The following is a 6773-nucleotide window of genomic DNA, read 5'->3' on the forward strand; positions in this document are numbered from 1 at the left end:
AGCGCGCACGGTCTCTTCTCTGTTGAGGTGGTGGAACTGGATCAGCGCCTGCGCCGCCCTGTTCCGTCCGCCGCGAGCCGAGCCGTCCGACCAGATAGTGACGTCCGGGTGCGGGAGCTCTGCAATGGCTCGCAGGGCAGCTTCCCTGCGGACTGCAGGCGGGTCCGACCGGCGGGTGGCCACGGGCAGGTCCACCCTGAAGGTGATGCCGCTGCGGTGGCCCAGCCATGGCGGGTCGCAGCTGTAGAACGCCGAACCTGTAACACAATAGAATTGCAATTGTAACAAAGACCTGCATGGTCAGCACACATCTGTCATCTGCAGTGACTGTCATCCCAAGTTGGTATGAATTGGCACAAAGTTGGGTCATGGTAGCACTAGCAGACGTAGCACAAGCTGTTGTGATATGCCATACCGTAGGACTAGGTCGTAGGTTGTAAATTTTAGGTTTAAGGCTGTAGGTTGTAGGTCAGGTTAGGTAAGGTTTGGTTAGAAAGACCCATTCTCGTGCATCGGGCAGCTTGTGCTACATCTACCTTACCAATACCCAATTTGGATTCCCAAAATTGATGGCAAACAGGCTTTTTGTATAACAAGTGTGGTTAATTGTTCTAATCCCCGCTGCAATGTGAGGGTAACTGCTTTTCTACAATCACAAAATTTGAATTCATATAGGTAGGTGTTTACATGTTCAGAAAATGATACAAAATATGACACGATTATAGCTGCAACTGGATAATGGATACCAACCTCAACTAAAAGTTTCTGCAGCCTTATAACCTAACAAATGACTAAATTGCCAAAATAAATCCCTTAGTACAATAGCTTGACTCTAAAAAATAACAGAAATTTTGCATGCAGACCCTCTGAAATGGAGGGTTTATGAAAAGTAACAAAAATAAACATTCACCAATATCAATATGTTGTTATAAATTTCATATGTAGCATAAGCGCCAATACTGCCTTCATTTACAATGTTGCTACTGTTTTCCACTCACAAACGCTGCCCTCCGTGGACAGCAGCAGCAGCAGTGAAACGTCACCCGTGGTGTGACATCATCACCCATGACGTAATGGAAATCCAGTTGTTACCAAGGCCCGAAGTTGAGAGTTGAGGTAGCGGAGGACGTGGGTTGCCGTCGCGGTGCTGCGAGGTTGGAACGATTGAAATAAGAAGGGCCTAAAAAGGGAAAAATATTTGGAATAGGTAAGTTTGTTATGTTGCAGATTTATTCATACTAAAGATAACGTGGTACCTAATGAAAATAGGTACAAGGTAGTTTATCATTATGTCGCATTTCCTGTTTCAGTTTGTTTACATGAGCTCATTCAATTTGTTTTCCTCCTTCAAGTACCTACTTATGTGAAAACAGGTAATGCTGATCATTATTATGGAAATGTCATCCTCATGAATCATGATCTGATGATTTATCAGGTCTGTTTTCTTAAAAGATCTTAGGGAAGTACTAAGTAATTCATTTCTAGAAGGTATACCCATTGTGTCAAGCAATGAAAAATGAAACAGTTGAAAGTTTTAAAGCAATCTGTCACCCGGTGTAGTTATGACAACCATTGGAATTTTTCTGAGGCGAGGTCATGTTACGAGACCTGGCGAGTGGTGACCTGACCTTGACTTCCTTGAGAGACAGGTGTCTGAAATTTTCACAATGTGCAGGAAAGATCATGATAGATTTGCCAAAAACGGTAGCTCTATGCGCCTCCATTTTTTAGATATGAAAACCGCAGGGGATGTTCAAGCATACCCCCTTTCCCAGCAGAGAGTGGGCTAGTGGCCTTTCTGCATCACTCATTGTGGTGAATGAAATAAAGACACCATTTAGATCATTCAATTCATCTACAATAGGTACAATATAATTTTGCTTACAAATAATATGTCATCACTGATCATGGTATTGTTGGCATGCCAATGTTTTAATGGTTGATTTGTTTAAAACTTTGTGTGAAATATCACTGTCCACTGAAATGTTTGAAGCTGCTCTCCAGTGACAATTGTTTGTTCCCTGTCTTGCTTTCCAGGTATCTGACTGGCCCGCATTTTTGTGAGACCGTAGAGAGGCCCTGAAACAGCAATGATCACTGACGTGCAGCTGGCAGTGTTTGTCAACCTGCTGGGAGTCTCCCTCTTTTTGCTGGTGGTTGCATACCATTATGTTGCAGCCAACAACCCTAAGCATGCCTAATAACTGGTGAGTGACTACCTGGCACTGACATATTGGAAATGTGAATCCATGTGTAGAAAAAAACTAAGAGACATGGAAAACATTATGGATAGACATTATACATTCATGATTCAAGAGACACTTTGTTGTTGTAAAGGGTACTTTTTCAATGACTTAAGTTTTTTTAACCCGCGCCCGGCTGGGGGTCCTGGATTTCCACGCCCTGCTGGGGGGGGGGGGGTGGTGTTTGAACACCCCCCCCTTTCTAACTCGGCTCCTGGGCCACGTAGCGATACGCGGAAGGCGGCGTTCGAAAGAGCGTCAAAAATAATGAGGAAATCACTTCGGTTAATTTTTTGGTCAGGTCAAAGGTCAGGTCACCAGAGGTCATTGAAGGCAAAATTTCGCCGATTTCCAGGTCGAATGTCGAAAATTTCCAAGAAGCCAACGCATAACTCGGGAACCAATAGAGCTACAGCGCCGCGGAAAAGCGCATTCGATAGCCCTATTAACGCCCTTTCTGAGTAATCCTCTCAGATTTGACCTAACGTCAACGGTTTTGCCTGCAGGGGGCAAAAACTGCAAAAATAGCCGATTTTTTCGGAAACAGTTTTTCTGCAATAACTTTTGACCCAAGCCTTGTACGAGCTTACTTTTACCGGCATCGTGTTCCTCTCGTCAAGACGCATCGAATGAACTATAACTTGACCTTGAAAGGTCAACATGAAAATTTGACCTCAGGTCAAGGTCATGACCTGACCGGAAAGGGTCATGTTGCATATCAGTCGATCCGTATTGTCGAGCTGAACACATCTAAGGCGTTTTCATCGCTCTAGCATGCCTCTATCAAAAGTTATTTGCGAAAAACTGTTATATACCATTCGTGACTTAAGATGACCTCAGGGCATAAACAGGGGTCACGGACACCATTTTCATATACAGTGTGTCTAAACCACTTGTAATTCAGTGTTTGGGAGTGTTTATAATGTCTTTCGTCCAAAAGAGGCGCATTTCAATTTTCTCCCATTGACTTATAATGGGGAGGTCGCAAAATTGACCTGACCTTAGGTCATCGATATCAAAATTTTGAGATATACATTTTGTACATGCTATTGCTCTTAGCAATCGCTGAAAGTTTCAAAGCGATCGGTCACTCGGTGTAGCTATGACAGACATTGAAACTTTTTATGAAGTGAGGTCACTTCAAGTGACCTGGTGACCTGACCTTGAATGACCTTGGTCTGAAATTTTCACAACATGTGTAGAATTGATGTATAATAAGGTGTACCAAAAACGGCGGCGCTCCGCGCCGCCGTTTTTGAGATATTCGCGAAAAACCACAAGGGGGGAGGTGTTCAAACACCCCCCTAGCAGGGCGCGGGTTAAGATCTTGCCTGCATTGTTATTGAATTTCTTGGTGATGTGTCAGTGAGCCCACTTGATGACAGCAGTATTTAGTCATGTACTATCAGTGCTGATGATGAGCTGTGTGATTGAGTACTACAGCCACCTGCCACACAGTTATAACATTTTTTAATGCGTTATGTCGCACATTTTCAGATTGCTGGTTGCTGCGGCAGTGGAACTACTGCTGCGAGTCTCGGGGAAATGCTCTACCCATCTGCCACCGCACACAGCTCTGCACGCGGGCGCATTCCGGTCGGTGTGCGCCATTCCATGTCACATTTGGTGGGGTCCGTTTCAGTGATACTTTGCTTATGATTGCAAATAAAACGTGTGAAAACTGTGGTTTAGTTTGGAACTCGTTTGACTCTATTGTAGATTATTGTCGTATTTTATAATTATCCTAATGTGTGGCGTTAAAGCCACTAAGCGGGGCACGTAATGCTCCGAGACGAACGCGTCTAACGTTTTAACCGCTAGCTGAGTATTTGTTAAAGTTTTTTTTTTGCGTTAGGTTGCGTTTTTATGGTGCTGATTGCTGTTGTTCCATATCTTGGGAATTCGATCGGAGTTCAGGTTTGCCGCACGTTTGGACGAGGGCTGCCCTACTAGAGGATGTTGATGTACGACGTTGGGTCCTCAGACAGTCTTAGTAAAATTCTCATGGACAGGAGTATATCAGCCGACATGCAATGACGAGGTGGGGTGTATTATTACATAACTGCAACAACACCAATTTTCCGCCAGTAAGACGCCTTTTGGGGCGACAAACGAGCGATCACGAGAGTGAGCCCTGCACGTGCGAGAGTGCGACGGGACGTTTCCAACAGACTTGTGCACGGCACCGTACCAAACGGTCTTTAGCGGTTCTTGAATTGTGGAAGCACGTGCAGACTGGGTCTCTCCTAACTTTTGCGCACGGCACCCTACTCGGTGCCCTGCACCCTATTCCCCAAGATTACTTTACTACTCTGCAAGCTACTCCCTGCAAGTGGAGTGCAATGGACCCAGCTGTTCTCTATAGTTGGAAGCGACCCTTGCACGTATGCGCCGCAGTCACCTCATCCGTGACACAGGAATTGCTCTGCTCCATTGGTGCCTACCCAATACCCATATGGCATGTTGAACGTGATGCATGCGTTAGGAGTCGCCCACACAGTCCATGACTTGGTACCTAGAAGGGATGAAGCTACCCTTCAAAAATCACATATGAATCGGTCAGGTGGTTGCTGGGCCAGTGGGCATAACAGAAGCGCCGACTCGGGAATTTCCGTGATTTTAATAATCGTTACAAGCGACTTTGCTTCGCTCGATCGCTCGTTGGTAACAAACATACCTACAGTGATCTGTTTGACGGCTCAGTGTGTCATCACATAAATCGATTTCATGCTTTCAGAGGGCCCTTTCGTGTACCCAGAGCCTTTCTTTAGTTTAGAGGGCCCCCGTCAAGCTATCAGGGGCCCTTCACTAGCTCTGAATAGGGTCCCTCGGAATTCAACCTAACTATAAGATATGAATATTGAATAAAAATTAAAAAAGAGGTCCCTAAAAATAAAGTGTCTGAAGTCCGCTCTAAAGGGCAGGATACATAGGTAAAGCCCCCATACCTACATGTGGCTTCCCCGATTTGAAACAGCCCGTCCCGGAACTTTTGAAACTTCGAAGGGCCCTGCCGTCAGCTTCGGGGACAGGGGCACATGGAAGGCCCCTGGCCCAAGGAGGGTCCCTAGGGACCCCCTTCGTTACGCCACTAAGGGGGGGGGGGGGCACACCATAATAAACATAGATCAACCTAGGGTACCCCCAAATCTAGTTTTATCGCCGGTTATAGGCCACTTTTTATCCCTTGGCTTTTTCAACATAAAAGAAAACATTTGCAAAAAAGTGCAGCATTCCGTCTCAAAGTTGCGGGAGCACCGCCCCCACGGCCCAAGCCTGCTGTCCCCACTGCCCCCCCCCCTCCCCCGGTTCCCGCGCCTATGGTGTGATCTCGATAAAGTAGACGCACACGAGGGCAGCTGTCGGTGTCTCAGGGCCCTGTCCCCTCCTGCTGATGGGTGAGCGCTGGGTATCGCTGTTGATTGCGGCCAGCCCAGTGGGACAGACTGGCAGTCAGCTTTTGTCGCTGCACCGGCAGTGCTGACACCGCGGACGGGGCGTTTGCGCTGACTGCTCAGTGACTGTCGAGGCCGGTCTGACCCGCACCTATCCGTCAGCCGTCCCCTGCCTTTCCGGCTACCGCTCCGCCCCCCCCCCCCTCCCCGCCCCTTCCTCGACCATAGGGTAGTGTTCCACCTGCCCTGTCAAACATGTCCAGCCATGATCCCCGTCATTTTTCCATTAGGGGAGACCGGAGCAAAGGGGACGCCCTGTGCTTTAGCCTTTTTAACTCGCGCCCTGGTGGGGTATTATTATAACGCGACCTGGTGGGGGGGGGGGCTATTTTTGCCCCTTCTCCTCGTCACTCTGAAACTACTGGACGGATTCGTAAATCTCTAACGGCGTTCAATAGCCCTTTAAAAACTGTTTCAGGGAAATTAATTTCATTGAACTCGGGGTCACCGATGACGTCACAACTCACAAGTCACGTCAAAGCAAAAGTTTTCACCGGTCATGGGTCTTGTAGGGAATGCGTTACCTATAACATCGCGTAAAACGCATTTTATCGAAAATCGTCGATAGAGCGTCAGTTGTTTACATATGTTGCTAAAAAAGTTCACTGATACCAGGCCAGGTCAGCGTTCATGAACGTTCATGAGCGTTCACGAACTGTTCGTGAACAGACCACGGCTCGTGAACATGTGACCTTGAATGCCCAAGTTCGTAAACTTTCAAATAAACAAGCAAACATTATTCACGAACTGTTCGTGAACAAACATCCGATCACCAAACCCTGATAAAAAATCACGATTCCATGCGCATGACACATGATAGGTATAACATTGGCAAATTTTACACTACCTACACAGACACAGTAGGTAGGTAAAAAACACATAAAAACATGCCTGCAACTGTGTGTGTCACTGTCTGACTTTCGAGAGCGATAGCGCGAATGCTATCGGAAATGATGAATTGTTCATACGATCGTGAACAGAGAATTATTCTGTAACCTTCAGAATGAACGAATTCGTTTACTATCAAATTAACCCTCGCCGGACCTATTGGTTTTCTACATACGAGCCGGCCGAG

At 46.6% G+C, this 6773-nt stretch overlaps 1 long non-coding RNA gene across 1 annotated transcript; it reads left to right on the plus strand.

Annotated features, from left to right (window-relative positions):
* The first annotated feature begins 1103 nt into the window (after positions 1-1103).
* LOC122369411 lies at positions 1104-3927 on the plus strand. The gene is made up of 3 exons (XR_006254395.1): positions 1104-1207; positions 2038-2207; positions 3741-3927. It is a non-coding gene; the product is annotated as an uncharacterized LOC122369411 (long non-coding RNA).
* Positions 3928-6773: the final 2846 nt, after the last annotated feature.

Source organism: Amphibalanus amphitrite, unplaced genomic scaffold (assembly GCF_019059575.1).
Source record: "Amphibalanus amphitrite isolate SeventyFive unplaced genomic scaffold, NRLGWU_Aamphi_draft 001033F_arrow, whole genome shotgun sequence".
NCBI lineage: Eukaryota > Metazoa > Arthropoda > Thecostraca > Balanomorpha > Balanidae > Amphibalanus > Amphibalanus amphitrite.